Consider the following 14,910-nt stretch of genomic DNA (forward strand, 5'->3'; position numbering starts at 1 on the left):
CGGCGCCTGCGATTGGTACGCTTGCCCTTACTTTGCTTGGGTGGCTGGTCGAATATCGCGGCGGCGTGCAACGGAAGGTTAAAAATGCCATTAAAACGGATCCTCAGCAAAGCAGAGTTGGCAGAGCGATGTATTGTGTTTTCCGAAAGGTCTCAATAACGTTATACTGTCACGCAAAATCTTATACGCAAATAAATCAATTTCTCCCGGGCAGCTCCGAGTAGCCAGTGCCACAGCGATCAGCGGCAGTGATCTCCTATTTCTTTTGGAACGGGGCAGTCTCCGGCTATTCAGAAAAACTTTCAGTTTTGTCCGGCGTATTAATGCGTCTTTAACGCGTACACGTCACTTCGACGTGGTGAGGTTTCGTGGTTTTGTAACGTTGCGTGACAGACAGGTGAAGTGGGCGTAGCCCAAAAACGTTTCACCAATAGCATAGTTGGTCAAAAGACGCCTCTTTCGCTAATGGCGAACAATGCATCGAATGAGAAAGTATTATTTTTCTTTCGTTCGGTCTAATCACACATAATCAGTGTTCACATATTATATCAGATGAGGCGTTGTTGCGGTTTTCGTGACGTCGCGTAACAGAGAGGCGCAGTGGGTAGTCACTCAAAAAATTTTTAACCAATGGTCGAGGGCTAATTACAGAATCAGAATAGAAAAGTTTGGAATAGCTTTACGTTATAGCGCCCCTGATGTCCCAAGTCAACAAAATTTGCATTGCGCTTCTAAACGAGGACATGATATAATCTTTCAGTGGGTGCCGGCACATTTTGGCAACGTTGGTAATCACCTGCCAATGACGCTGCCCAACGTGCCCAGGCTGCAGCACGGACACTCCTTATACCTTTAGTGAGAGCAGACGCTGCAAAAAAGCTTCGCATTCTCGCGCGTACCATCACGTTGAGTTATTGGCGTACACTGCAGAATTCTAACAGTCGATTATACAGTCTTCACCCGTCATTGAAACTTCAATTACCAGCAAACCTTTCACGGCGGGACGCAACAGTGTTGTGTCGGCTGTGGGTCGGACTAGCATTCGCTAATCCTACAACTAACGTATTGCAATGGTAGACTCACAAATGAGCGCTAAGTGCAAGTGTGAAGAGACCGTCAATCACCTTCTGTATCACTGTTCTCGTTTCGGTAACCAACGTCATGTTCTTCACTGTACATAGAATAGACTTGACCATAGGCCCTTCACAGAAGCAAAGGTCTTGGGAGCCTGGCCTCACAGCTCATCAGCCAAGAAAGCCGTTCGAGCTCTTGCACAGTACCTTAAGGCGAGAGAGTTGAGTACCCGACTGCAGACATGCTACACCTACACCGTAAAAATTTTATCCTTAAAAAACAAATGTTCTGGCAGCGCCTTGCCAGAACACTTCTGTGAAGCTGTTTTCTATATTTCGTTTTTTTTGTTATTTAACAAGTCCTTTCTGTTATACATTAAGAGAAATATTGTGTTTAAAGATAGTTCTCTGTTTTGCATTATAAGAAAAGTTCAGTTTCTTCTTCAAAATTTTTTTTATTTTTATAATATTTTCTGTTTTATTTTACAAAAGTGTGTGAGGCAAAGAAAGAATTCTGCTTTCTGTTTATGTTTTTTGTTAATTCACATTTTTTTTCTACTGTGCAGAAGTGTGATGTGTAAAGACAATTTTCTATCGTGATGAATAATGGGCAAATCAGGACAGTCGCTGAAGCCAACGCTTTGCAGGGGAACTTTTAGAGAGGGCAGTTGCCGCCTTCACGAAGGGAATTTTCTTTGTAGAAACGTTGACTGCAGACGATATTCCTTTTTCAACCACTGTTTTCTGACTTCTAGCCTACATTTTATGTGAGCTTCTGTCATGTTTGATTTTTCTATCGCGCGTCACATAATCATTATAAAATAACAAATACCGTGTGAATATGCAGCTGGTCCGAAAACAAAATTACGCTGTGTGCTCAAAGCTGAAAATATTCAACTGCACCTCAAAAAGACAAAGGCCAGACGTAGCGTTCGTGTGTGTATCCGTTTTTCCTTTACTCAGTTTTCTTGCGCTGCTGTTAAATATGGGCCACACTTTTTCTCTCAGTGGCTGTAAAATATAATTTGTAATTTAGGACATTGTAGAAGAATATGAATTTTCGTTTTATTTTACACCAAAGCATCACTTGACAGATAAATATGGAAACAGGTATACTAATAGTACTGCTTATGCGCACTAGGTTCAGAAAACAAGCTGCATCGCTTTTCCTCTAGGTGTTATAACAGCTTAAAAGTCAATTTCCCAGGCTATCGATAAGCTTCCGTTTGCCATGGACCGCACGCGTACGTAAAGAAGGTTGAACAGAAAAAAGTGCATGCTCTTTCAAAGCAAGGCAAGCGAAGTAAATAAATACGCACATTGTGTATAATGGGCACTGATGGCCAAGTTACGGAACACCCCCGGCCTGTCAGTAAATTTGTTTGTAATTAGTCACTGCATGTATTCAAGCACAAATTTGCGATACACAATCCATCAAGATGGGTGTGCAGTGTGTATGAGGCATCATGGTAGGTGTGCATTATGTCAGTGTCCAGTGCACACTGAAGAGATGTCTGTATTTTCAATATGCAGATATTATCGAATACTTTTTTGATGTAAAAAGAAATGGTTGCGAAAAGTCAGATATTGGTTTAACCGTCGTAGCTGAGCGCCAAAAAGAAAACTCTTCTTACCCGAAAAATGTTTAATCTAATTTCACTCAAACGCTTTTTTTTTTCTATGGATGAATTCAGGGGTGTTACGTGCCAAAACGACGATTTTATGATGAGGCACGCCGTTGGGCGGGGGGGGGGGGGGGGCTAATTTTGATCACCAGGGCATCTTTAAAGTACCCATAATGCACTGGACAGGGGCGTTTTTGTATTTCGACCCTATCAAGATGCGCCCGCCGCGGGCGGCATCCGATCCGGCGACTTCGTGCTTAGCAGCGCAACACTATATCCGCTTAACCACCGCGATGTTTTTTTTTCTTGGTAAACCAAGGAACCAGATATTTCATGGAGTCATGCGTGACAAAGAGCACGTGGCAGCACTAACACTGTGGTAAATGATGCTACGAAGAAGAACCAGGCTACAGCTTGTCTCGTACAAAAATAGAAAGGTGTTTTATTTTAAAGCAAGAAATACTGACAGCTAAATAGGCCGCATGAAAACAAAACAAAAACAGCGAACTTCTTACTACAGTAGGAAGTGAGCCAGCTTATATATCAATCCATATTGGTGCTGAAATAAAAAAGAAACTCAAACTGGCCTCGGCATTAGGGTGATGAACACTTTCGCTTTAAAACTCAATCGTGAAGACACCTGATTACGGAGACAACTTTTGGTGCAAGGCCATGCTGCTTGCTTGGGTGCTGGACCTTGGTTCCTCTTTCAGGGTGCCATGCTGCGACTGACCTGAAAACAACAGTGGTGCTTTAATATACATATGGCAGTAGCATGATGGTACAGAACTCAGTGAAGCACAATACTTTTTTTAAAGAGTGGTCAACAAAGCCCTGCAGTGTGTGCGCATGTGAGTACCGAGTGGGAGGCCACTTCCAAATTACGTTTATTGCAGCCAGACCACTATTCCGTTTCAGTAACTGCAGAATATTAGTACGTGGCCAGTCAGTGGCGCCCTATACACTTTGAAACAAACAGCACTCACCATGGGACATATTGTACACGGCCTCCCGCCACGCACACAACACGTACAACACACACGCATGCACATGCACACCCACAACACACCTACACAGAAACACACAACGCACACATAACTCCATGTTGGTGGTCGTTATTTATTTAAAAAATGTAGAAGCCTATACAGAACATTGCGCTGACAAGCTTCATTTTATTATTGCGAATAGGCACTAAGCTAGCAAATGTGTGAACCTCAGGTTAATTGAGGCATGTGTGGTTTTCTTTTTTAAGTACACTGAAGCATACGAAAGGCGACGAATTCAGAATGATTATTGCTTCATCTTAAAGGAACAACAGTAAATGAAGACAAAGAAAAAAAAAACATCTCAGGTTGGTCTCCACCGGTTCAGCTACAGTGTAATTACCACCCTCCCACTATATTGGTCGTTTTGTTGCCCGTTTTCACGCGTGTCACCTATTCATGACAATAGTAACATACCGTTTGTGCAACTATGGTTCAAACATTTTTTTAAACCATGCGGCCAGTTAGAAAGCGATATCGAAAACGAACGTGCACATTCTCTCATGACTTCCTCTTTTATAACTCTTCTAAACTAATCTTGCAATTAACTTGAGCGCACATGTTGAAATTGCGGAATTGAAGCAAATCAGTGGAGAAGTAATGCGACGGCTTGATTACTTCTTGGCCTCAATTTCGGAATCTGTACATATGCTTCAAATAGAATACTTACGAAGTTATTCAGTGAATCATTTTAACTAGCAACCTGAACATTGCAATCTGTCACTCAAGTCCTTTTCTTCATGTAATCCATATCAATAGGCCGGGTTGTGCTATGTGCTCCATGCGTTTTTTTATTTTTTAAACTAAAAAAAAGTAGCACCTAAATTCGCCGAAATGCGATGCATCGATTGCGATAGCAAATTAGTACACAGCTATACGAAGTAAGGATGCCAGTTTTATCGGCAGTATAAACTCAGAAACATTCGCTTACTAGCCGAATTAACAAGCATGGTGTCAGCGCGCACAGGCAAACATGGACACATCCCACTCAATGAGCGCGGACACTCGCTGTCAGAACGCTGGTGTGAGCAAGCGCGGCAGCAGCAGCGAGCGAAGTGACCTTCGTGCTGTATATCTCTTCAACGCAAACAGCGGCGAGAACTCATCACGCACAAAGGTATGAGCCGTCTGCAGAACGCTTTCAAGATACGGCAGCCGGTCGCGCGCGCACAGTAAGCACTTGCTGACAAGTCCAAGTCCCTCCCGCGCGGCCTGCCTCAGTTCCGCTTGCGCCCGGTCGCGAAATGCGCAGTGGCAAACATATTACACGTGAGCTATTTTTTAACAATGTCTAGCACAATGGCGCAAGGTAGAATGCATTCCTGATAATTTAAGGCGGTGGACGCATATATACGTTAACTGTATAGTATTAGTTAAGTGGGGAAGCACGGACGCATGCTGCCTTTTTACTTTTTTTTACTTAATCTGTTAGTGAAGTTCAATTTATGCAGATTTTGACCATTTGCTTCTCATGTTTGCAGTCTACTATTCGTACGTTGCGTTATTCTTTGTCAGAGTCAGGAAGCAAGGCTGTCAGAAAACATGCGAGCAATTCCTCGTGGCCACGAGCGTGATGACAAACTATCTTCGCGACTCGGGTACTAGCCCCCCTCCGCGCTGTGCTTTTAAAATGCGCAGAAAGTACGCAAACCCAAGCAGTCCAGTGTTCCCGCTATTTTCAAAATGAAACGACGTAGTCAGTGGCCAGGCAAAATCATTTCCCGACGGTAACGCACTAAAACACTCGAACTGCAGCAAACGCAGCAACAAAATCAATACTGGATACCATGTGCCCTCATATGCGACTGGTTCATATGCCAGCATCACAACAAATAAAATGTTACACAACAGAAAAAAAGTCGCGCTTTGTGGTGACTTCAATAAACTAAACACTTGATGGTAGCTAGGAGCTAGCGTCGCTGAGTGAGCTTTGTTAAGAGCTGACGTATCCTTTCTTTTTTTTTTGTCGTAGCCACAGCAAAAAAAGAAACTACATTCTGAAAAAGCAAGGATATACAATAATACATCTGTCAAGCCCACTGGCTAGCACTTACGTATGCTACAACAAAAAACTAAAGCTAAATTTAGTACCCCAATCCCCCGTTACCTCACAAAGCGCAACGTATGCTGAAATATCGGAACACGCAGTTGCTAAATTTTGTTACTGTCTGCCAGAATTTTCTTCGCGAGCTACATTGTACTCTTGTTATATGTCATGAACACACAGAAAAATATTGGGTAAAAGAATATGTCGTGCACTGTTTGTAATGCACATTAAAAGAAAACCACTCACCTCTTACGATTTTCAAAAACAGAAACGGAGCAGTGCCGACATACGTTGACTCGAAGAGCAGCCACCTTGATTATGGCACGGGGCGTCAAAGCAGTACCGCAAACAGTGCGTCGTGCGCGGTATATGCAAAGCACGGCGTGTATGAAAAAAAAAGAAGACTGTAAAATTTTATTTCATAGTTTTTCATGAAGTTACAATAATTTAAAGCGGTTATATTTTAGTTCTGACTCGATTTATAGGCTAGAGATCAAGAAGAACCAAAAATTAGTTTTTTAACAGCTTTCTACCATAGAGCCGTAACAAAAAATTTCTTTTGCGGTACAAAAAATGTCTAGAATTTTTTTTTAATGAACAGCTTTTTTTTACAGTGTAGCTTGGTGTACGTGAAAGTGCGATAAACAATGATGTCTCCTGTATCTTATTCTTTCATTCCCCCATCCCCCCACGTGTAGGGTAGCAACTCTGTCTGGTTAGCCTCCCTGCATTTCATTCCTCCTTTCTCTCTCTCTCTCGCTCTCACTCTGTTGCAGGCTTTGCTTCTTGCTTAGCTTACCAATAAACGAATATTTATGAGCTGTCTGTACCTGTCCTCTGATATAACCTTTGTGCGCTCTTGTAATCATGTCGACGCTGTTCTTTTTGGTTTCTCTCATTTTTTAGCGCCGAGGCGCTTCATTGTTATGCGATCGATCGGCTATTGCCTCGCGCGAGAGAGATTCATTGTGCGCCCCTCGCCGTTAAAAGACCACTCTCCTTTGGCTGTTGTTTTCTTTCATTGCGCGCGCATTTTTATCGATGACATGCTGTTCCCGCCGTGTGCCCGCGCATAATCTGGAAGAGAGAGCGGGTACGCACCGGGCGCCCTCTCCCTGACTAATTGGTCGAAACAGCCTAACCGGTCCCAACTTGCTGCGCGCGTGGCCCTGGCGAGAGAGGCACAAAGGCACTCGACGAGAGACGCGGTGGCGCGGCTCAATTAGGGCGTCCGGTGCACGGCTGACGCCACCTCTTCCTTGTCGCTCGATCGCGGCGTGAAAGGAGCATGGCTGCCAACTCTGTTGACCCAATGTCCTACTTACGCTGGTGCCGAAGACATTAAAAAAAAATTACCACTGTTATTTAAAACGCTCTCTTCGGCAACTCCCAATGTGCTCGTTAAATACGCGTTTTAACAAGTGGCGCTTGGAGGCTCCTACATGCTGCGTACAGCAGAGCTCACATACCACTGGCGGGCTGCAGACAACTCCGTTGCAGAGAGGGCTCTTAATCTGTATGCTACGTTTAATTTGAACAGCAAACCACACGGGACATATTTCTATCACGTTTCTCAAATTAGCATCGTAGAAAGTTGGTACGTGTATTTTTCGCTGTCACAATCAAAGCTGCACCATGCTTGCTCATTCAGAGCCATTAAAGCGGTGACCTTTTTCAACTTGCTTCGTTCGCTTCTTTGCGCAAATCCGTTCTGAGTCTTTAGCAATTTACTCTGCCAATAACTTAATTATGTCAGTCATATAGTGTTGCAGGCTTATTAACACTAGACAGCAAGTTGGTCGACACTGTCCTCAAGTGCCCTACAACAATGCTATGCTGACCCTGTCAAAATGAACGACCAACAAATGGCGCAAACGTGTTCTCAATCTTTTTACTTCTGCTAACAGCGGTAATGCAATCCACTCAGAGATCACAAGGACACAGCGCTTATAGCAGGGCATGCTCCTGCATCGTTTTCCTCTGCAGCACAGATGCGTCACCAAGTTTCCCAATGTACAGCCTTAGTCAAAAGTATGCGGGTGTTTGCGCGCCTTCAGCATATACCGTGTGTCCCAGCTAACGTTAACCAAGCTGTTCGAAGAGAAGCAATTTTAAAAACCACCGTGCAAAGTGCGATTATAAGACCTGCAATGTTCAGTCGTGAGAGGTCGGGTGACCGAACACCGCATGTCTTCAAATCGTATCTTGTACCATGTGTTTTAAATCTTTCTTTTTTTTCTTTTTTCAGCTTGGCGAAGGTTAGCAGAGACATTCTATATGTCGTTCGGTTGTGTGGCGTGGTTGCTGGGGCGTTTCTGACACTCCACACCTTGTATGGTGAGTCCGAGAGTTTCTTTGCTTGTCCAAAGCATTGAAATTTATTGCATGCCACCAGGACTCTCCTAAACAGCCTGTAGCCAGCCAGGTGGTAGTAGCCCGTGTAGACTTTTGGCAAGACGCGCGTGCTTGCGCGGGGATGAACGAAGCTGAGGCGAAACGACGGGGGTCGCGGAGAAGTCCTTGAATGTACATGGCAAGCGAGAGGTTCTCCCTGTAGGTGGTCTTGAGCCTGCCAATTGAAGCTATATGCTCCCTAGCCGGCCGAAACAGCACTGGTAAGACACCCAACACACCGTTCTCGCCGTCGCAAGACTCCATTCAGATCAGGCCGGCGACCGAGAAAGATAGATACTGAAATCTGAATGAGCCGACACCGCAACCGAACGAGACTAAGGCTGAAAAAGAATAAGTTATCATATACGGTCTAGAAAATTAGCACAAATTCCGTTCCCCTTTTGAGGAGGTTCAAGCATTCGGCGGCACTCAGAAGGCGTCGTATTGCCGTATGGCGTCGGAGCCGGTAACTTCAGCAATCTATAGATGTCTGTACCCTGTCATATGACTGGAAACTCTGACACGTCATTCCCATCTACAAATCAATCGCGACGACTGCGGTAACTACTGACGGATATTAATAAGGTCAATACCATGTAAAATCCTTGAGCACATTTTTTACAGTAACATCATGCAACACTTAGTAAATAACAATCGGCTTTTTCCGAACCAGCATGGCTTTCAACGAGGGAAATCCTGTGAAACGCAGCTTTTCAAATTCATCACAGATATTCACTCGGTTATTCACTCATTAGGCCAGATTGATGCTGTTTTCATACATTTTTCTAAAGCATACGACCAGTTTCCTCGTCACCGCCTACATGTAAAACTTCAAACGTTTAATCTTAATAAAAGCATTTGAAGTTGGATTCATAATTTTTTAACCGAGAGATCGCAAGTTGTCCTACTTAATAAATTTTTTTCTTCCTCTACTGCTGTTAAATCTGGAGTTCCTCAGGGGTCTGCCTTAGGCCCACTATTATTCCTATTGTACATTACCGATCTCCCCAATAATACCTTGTCGCAAATTCCTCTTTATGCAGGTGATTGTATCATGTAACGTCAGATTAATGAACCTAACGATTCTCTTCCTCTTCAGGCTGATTTGACTACATTATCATCATGGTGTGACATGTGGCTAATGCACATTAATGTTAATAAAACCAAGGCAATGACACTCACTACACGTCGCAAGAAATTATCATTTTCTTATAATATCAGCAATGCTGCTATGGAGCCGGTAAATTATTTTAAATACCTCGTGTCATCATGTCAACTAACTTAACATGGAATCAGCACATAGAATACATCACCAGTCAGGCGAGTAAAAGACTAGGACTAGTACGTAAAACAGTGTACATGGCTACGCCTGACATAAAGCACCTGGTGTACAACACTCTAGTCAGACCGCAGCTGGAATATGCCTCTATTATTTTGAATCCGCATCAAGGATACTTAGCGCAGTCAGTGGAATCATTACAGAAGCGTGTGATTCGTTTTATAATAGGCAACTACACACATGACAGTATTACACACCTTCGAAACACTTTGAATCTTCAAACACTTCAGCAACTAAGACGCATTTCTTTACTTCATTACTTCTTCAAACTCTACCACAGCACTTGTACTTTCCGACCAGAACATATTCACCCTGCTTCATACATCTTCCAACGCACTCATCACCCATTCAAAGTATACTTACCCCATTGCAGGACTAACTTGTTCAAATTTTCCGCTTTGCTTTTAGCTATTAAACCTTGGAATAAACTGTCGAAAGACGTTGCGTCTGTGAAAAATCCTGATGCATTTTGTGCCACTGTATCTTCTGTATAAGCCTGCGATTTTATTGTTTTTGTGTTATTTGTGATGTGCAATAATGTGTGCCTCCCTTATGTAATACCCCTGTGAGGTCTTTTGAGGGTACTGTAAATAAATAAATAAATAAACATATCTTTGGAGCTCCGCAAGCTAACCACTGCAAATGTTCTGTAACGGTCAAGAATCGTGTCGCGGTAATGATACCCTTTTGATGTAGGAAGGGGCCCAAAGATGGGCATGTGTACTTTCATGAACCGATTTCCTGGGGGCATCAAATGGTGGAATGGACTTTTCGTATGACGATAAATTTTAATTCTTTGTCATGGGAGGATGCTCGCGCCCCTTAACAGGTCTTCTTGGGCACCATGTGATGGCGAGAGGGCTAAAGAGTGCTTGACGGCGAGCAATCACGATCTCTATGATATGCTCTAGTTTGTGCTTGGCTATACACAACTTCTCCGGTGCTAGACAACGAGGCGAGGTAAGGTATGCAGGGTGTTTCACGTAGCTTGAACCAAGGATTTTAAAAAAGTGGTTAACCGCAGCTGGATGAAACCAAAGACATATGGTTTGCCGCCACGTGGCGCTCTTGAACATATTTTCTATGCTCAAAAAACAGCATGAAAGAGAACCAGATGGAAAAGGAGCTGGTGCTGACATATTTAAATAGGAAGAAAGCCGAAAAGAAAATTCCTAAGCGCACAGCCACAGGACTGGACGAGGTTCCCGTTAGGCTGATTAATGAACTATATAGGACCAAAAAGTAAGGAAGGTCTGGTAAAAGCAGTGGAAAAAACTTTAAAAGAGAGACGTATACCAGACAGTTGGCGACAAATAGAATGAACTTAATTTATAAAAGTAAGAGGAAGAAAGATAGAATTCTCTCGTATAGACCATTGACCATTACATAGGTAATATACAGGCTAGCAATGCAGACAATGAAATTAAAGCTGCGAGCATGGGCACAGAATAACGGCATTTTATGAGAGCTTCAGAATGGCTTCAGCATAAGTAGGCGTTTGGATGACAACTTATTTGTTCTTACTCATTGTATTGAAATATCAAGAGTAGAAAGGAGGCCGTTGTATGCGGCTGTTTTAGGCATTACAGGAGTGTATGACAACGTAGACCGCAACATATTGTGGGATATTCTGGAAGGGGAAGGCTTAAGTGACGATTGTCTACAGCTTTTGAGAGAGATTTACCTAGAAAATACCGTTTGCGTTGAATGGGAAGGGATGAGGAGCGAGAAGAAAGTTGATATCAACAAGGGACTGAGGCAGGGGTGCCCTTTATCCCCACTGCTGTTTATGATGCACATGGTGAGGATGGAGAGGGCGCTGGAAGGAAGTAATGTCGGATTTAATCTCATACAAACAGGCGAATACAGCAGTAGAGCAGCAGCTTCCAGGTTTATTTTATGTGGGTGACATTGTGTTTCTAGCTAACAAGCAAAGTGATTTGCAACGTCTTGTTAATATCTGTGGACAGGAAGGCGAAAATTCAGGTTTGAAATTTATTGTTAGAAAATCGGGTGTTATGGTATTCAATGAAAACAGTGAACAGGCAGTGGCAATACAGGGCCAGGAAATACCTCGAGTAAATGAATATAAATGCCTTGATATATGGATAAACGAAGGCAATAGATATATGAATACATTAAACTAATAGCAAAGGGGAAGAGAATTGCAGCCATAATGAAGCACAGAGCACTATGGGGATACAATAGGTACAAGGTGCTCCGGGGTATGTGGAAATGTGTAATGGTTCCAGGACTTATTTTTGGAAATGCGGTTGTTTGCTTGAAATCAGGGATACAATCAGGACTTGATGGGAACCAAAGGTCAGTGGGACGCTTCACACTGGGCGCTCACGGGAAGACTACAAATGAAACTGTGCAGGGTGATATGGGCTGGACTAGTTTTAAAGTGAGGGAAGCTCGCAGTAAATTGAGTGTGAAGAACACCTGAGGAATATGGAAGAAAATAAATGGGCTGGGAGAGTGTTGAGGTATCTGTATAGGAAAAACATAACTCAAAGGGAAGCTCATTACTTTTCTAAGCGAGATCAGGATGCCTTAGAACATGTACCTATAAAGCTAGATATAAGAAGAAACAGCAATGTGCATGCTGCGGTAAAGCTAGGGAAACGATGGAGCATGTTTTTTTCGAATGTGAAGACATGTGCCCAGCGGTCGATTTAGGCGCCACTGGCCTTATTGAAACCCTTGGGTTCAGCGAGAGCAGGGGAAAAGTAAACATGTCCGCAGTAGAGATTAGTAAGAGGCGATTGCAAGATTGGTGGAAGAAAAGTATGGAAAGGACAAAAAAAAAGGACACCTACAAAAGCAAAGTTCCCAATAGGGAGTCAAGAAATTTGGTTGCGGGAGTTCATCCTGTTTGTTTTTTCTTTTTTTTACCAAGGCAAGACATGAGGCAGTGTAAAATTAAGAGCTTGGTGGCGCAACCCACTGCCCCGTTCCATAGGGGACGCTCATAACATCCATCCATCCGTCCATCCATACATCTATATTCCTCTTAACTAGTTAATTAACTGAGATCAATTATTCAAAATGTTTAATGTTCATTTTAGGGCCAAGTGTGTTCTGTTACGTTATAGGAATGACCAATCCAATTTTTAGTGGCAGCGTACATGGTGCGTGATGATTTTTTTCAGCATTTGAGGGAAGCCCGCGAAATATTAAATAAAACCACGTGACCGCGCTCATGCGATGTCGTATTGCAGCGCTCTCAAATGTGCTTCGAGCAAAAGAACCGTGCGCGCGGACCATGGCGAAGTTAGCAGCCGTGGCTCTAGGCATCGGCTTCACAGTGCGTCAGCATACTCCGCGGCCACACGCGGAAAAAACAGGTCGCCGTCTTTGATGAACGAGCGGTCCGCGTGCATCCTTCTTTCGCGCGAAGCACAGTTGAGAGCGCTGCAATACGATAGCAAACATGAAGGAAGAAACACGCTAGGAGGGAGCATTGAGCAACGCGATTGACGCCAAACCTAGTGGCCCAACACGTGATCGCAGTCCGACGTGCGCGGTTAATTTAGTGTTCCCGCTATGCAGGCAGAGCCATGGCAGGGCAGCCGAACAAACGCGCATCAAATAAAAGCTGCTGGCGCAGCTACTGGGAACCAAATATCTCAGCAAATCTAGATTGTTGTTCCGGGATCTCGACGCAAGAGGTCACGTGTTGGCCTACCACTGAGGAAATGTGTGGGATTCACGGAGTGTTCGCTTACTAAGGCTGGCTCCGCGACGTGATGGTCTCTCCTCACTTTTTCTTCCTCCATGATAGCGCATGAGTGCAGTCACGGGCTTTCATTTTGTATTTCACGGGCTTTCTTTAAACGCCGAAAAAAAAAATCACCGCGCAGCATGTACGTTGCCACAAAAGAATTGAATCGGTCGTTTCTTAATCCTCTGTACAACCAACTAAACGCACTTGACCCTAACGTAATTAATAAAAAACTTGCATAACTGGTATTAGTTCAATAACTAATTAAGCGTGATATAATAAAACTCTAAGGAGCGCCACATGACGGCAAACCATATGTCGCTAGTTTCATTCTGCCGCAGTTTACCACTTTTTTTTAAAGACTTGGTTCATGTTACGTGAAACGCCCTGTGTATAGGCGCCCTTCGGATGATAACGTTTTGCTCGATGTTGGGAGAGACAGGTTGTGTCCAGTCTGGAGAACTTGTCAGGGATGGTACTCGTGAATAACATCAGCAAAGCGTTGTAGGAAGGTGAATCAGAAAGTCTTCGCCCCTAAATTATATAAGCCAATATAAGGTACATACAGGTAATTAGAAATATACACAATATTCTACGTACCTTGCGCTATTTTTCCACGTAGTCCCCAGACCGGTTCAGACAGTTATTTCATCACAGCATCAAACTTGAGATACCCTTATGCAATGTTGTCGTCAGTCAGCGACGCACGCGACCTCCTCAAATGTTCATTATCATGCAAGTCTTCAGGGCCTTTTGCGAATTCACAGCACCACCAACTCACACTTCTCAAAGTGGACACCTTTCCCCATACGTTGGCTGCATTTCCCTGAGTATTTTGATGGGCGTTCATCCCTTGCTCCATAGAAAACGAATCACACTTCATTGCTGGTAGACCGTGGAAGTGTGAAGCACAACCGCCATCTTCCACATCTTACAGCAGCGCCGTGCTATGGAGCTACCGGCAGATAAGGTCGTGCCGATCCAAGAAAGGTCCGCATCTGGGGGCCAGAGACCTTCTGATCCGCTCTTGTAGTATTGCGTGGCGCAGCGCGAACGCGAAAGGTTCAATGGTGGATGGCTTGCCTATGATGAACGATCCATTTGTTGAATCAATCACCTTCTTTTCAGCAATGCCTACCAGGAGGTCATAGCGAGACCGGAAATGAGCTCACAGTGCTTGCGTAACTGGTCAGCCACCATAAATATGCAATGAAACGTGCGTCTAGGCCCAAGATTAAGGTGAGTCATCAGCTGCTTTAGACGTTAGTTTTTCTCCCACTGGCAGCTTTTAGATAAAGAATCTGTGCACAACTCTTCTACGCAGGATGAGCAGGCAAGATACTCCATTCTGCTCCCGTGTCGTCTAGGAAGTCCAACTCCCTGATAGCGTTATTGATGAAAAATATGTGACTGGTGAGCTCCTGGAAGACTGCAAATCACTGGTAGCGCTCCTTCCGCGCGTTTCTCGACCATGTGCAAGGGTTTTGTACACCCTTGCCAACGAACAATAAGATTTCACTTGGCAGTAAGCGCTCGTGCTCGTTCTTTCCATGTCCCTCTGTTGTGCTTCACGCTGTACCACTTAACATTGTATACACCACTGCGGCGACGCACTGAAATGGCGGTAGTACAAGTAGAGTGATGGCGGGTCGAAAGGAGACC

General features: G+C 43.9%; 2 long non-coding RNA genes across 3 annotated transcripts in view; one reads left to right on the forward strand and one right to left on the reverse strand.

Annotated features, from left to right (window-relative positions):
- Positions 1–3,280: 3,280 nt before the first annotated feature.
- LOC135898989 (uncharacterized) overlaps positions 3,281–14,910 on the reverse strand; it is a 125,955-nt gene continuing 114,325 nt past the window's right edge. The window contains exons 3-4 of the long non-coding RNA XR_011509075.1: positions 6,035–6,192; positions 3,281–3,431 (exon numbers count right to left, since the gene is read on the reverse strand). This is a non-coding gene — a long non-coding RNA (uncharacterized lncRNA). The remainder of the gene's footprint in view (positions 3,432–6,034; positions 6,193–14,910) is intronic.
- The window catches only part of LOC135902991 (uncharacterized), a 157,987-nt gene continuing 151,109 nt past the window's right edge, over positions 8,033–14,910 (forward strand). Inside the window, exons 1-3 of one of the 2 annotated variants that reach the window (XR_010564683.2) lie at positions 8,033–8,125; positions 14,377–14,487; positions 14,573–14,702. This is a non-coding gene — a long non-coding RNA (uncharacterized lncRNA). Of the gene's footprint in view, positions 8,126–14,376; positions 14,488–14,572; positions 14,703–14,910 lie in introns of those variants that run through there. The other variant, XR_010564682.1, reaches the window with a different exon arrangement.

The sequence above is a fragment of the Dermacentor albipictus genome, chromosome 1, assembly GCF_038994185.2.
Source record: "Dermacentor albipictus isolate Rhodes 1998 colony chromosome 1, USDA_Dalb.pri_finalv2, whole genome shotgun sequence".
Classification (NCBI taxonomy): domain Eukaryota; kingdom Metazoa; phylum Arthropoda; class Arachnida; order Ixodida; family Ixodidae; genus Dermacentor; species Dermacentor albipictus.